Source organism: Otolemur garnettii, unplaced genomic scaffold, assembly GCF_000181295.1.
Source record: "Otolemur garnettii isolate 467f Iridium unplaced genomic scaffold, OtoGar3 scaffold00105, whole genome shotgun sequence".
Lineage (NCBI taxonomy): Eukaryota > Metazoa > Chordata > Mammalia > Primates > Galagidae > Otolemur > Otolemur garnettii.
Window position 1 is genome coordinate 3,754,034 of NW_003852500.1, and position 1,057 is coordinate 3,755,090.

Genomic DNA, 1,057 nt, shown 5'->3' on the forward strand with positions numbered 1-1,057 from the left:
GAAAATGGGATCTACAGAGGCATCTTGGTCGCTGGGCCCACAGCCTGATGGTGCATGCCTGAGATCTTGGCTTTAATTTGCTAATAAAATTCTATTCTCAGAGCGGAGTTTGAAAAGTTCTGTTGGCCTCCCCCAAAGAAGTTCTGTTGATCCCTTGCTATGAGCTAGTTTCTGGGCTGGGCTCTGGAAACAGAGAAGCCTCTGCTTTCTTGGAGCTGATATTGGGAGGGTGACAGGAAAGAGGAAACGAATCAACTGAGAACTGGGATAATTTCAAAAAGATATGACCCAGTGAAGCAATTTAAACAAGGTGAAGTCATAAGAGTGACTAAAGTAGGGATAATCCTTGAAGACCTCAGCTATGCGTGTTCTACTCATGGGGACAGCAGGAGAATCGCTTGAGCCCAGGAATTGTAGGCAGCTGTGAGCTGTGATGGCATGACATTCTACCCAGGGGGACAGCTTGAGACTCTGTCTCAAAAAAAAGAACAATCGGGTGGCACTTGTGGCTCAAGGAGTAGGGTGCCAGCCCCATATGCCGGAGGTGGCGAGTTCAAACCCAGTCCCGGCCAAAAAAACCCCAATTAAATAACAAATAAATAAAGATGAAGGCTTGGTGCCCACAGCTCAGTGGTTAGGGTGCTGGCCACATGCACCACGGCTGGTGAGTTCGAACCCAGCCCAGGCCTGCTAAAAAAAAAAAAATAGCCGGGTGTTGTGGCAGGTGCCTGTAGTCCCAGCTACACAGTTGGCTGAGGCAAGAAAATTGTTTGAGTCCACGAGTTTGAGGTTGCTTTGAGCTATGATGCCACGGCCCTCTACCAAGGGCGACATAGTAAGACTCTGTCTCACAAAAAAAAAATAATAAAGATGAAAACAGTTCTCAGTGTATGAGCTTGGCGCTTTGTTTAGCTTGTTGGTGCTCAGTAAGTAGGTGAATTAAATGGGCTCTGAAGCCTTGCCTGATCCTATCCAGTGTGTGAATGTTAACTAATTGGTCTTTCTGAAATTAACTAGGTCTTTTCACCATTAAAAATGTCCAGATTTTTCGCTCAAC

General features: G+C 46.2%; 1 protein-coding gene across 1 annotated transcript in view; it reads left to right on the forward strand.

The window, feature by feature from the left end:
• Positions 1-1,057, forward strand: part of KXD1 (KxDL motif containing 1) — a 33,696-nt gene that overhangs the window by 23,722 nt on the left and 8,917 nt on the right. The window lies entirely within an intron of this gene.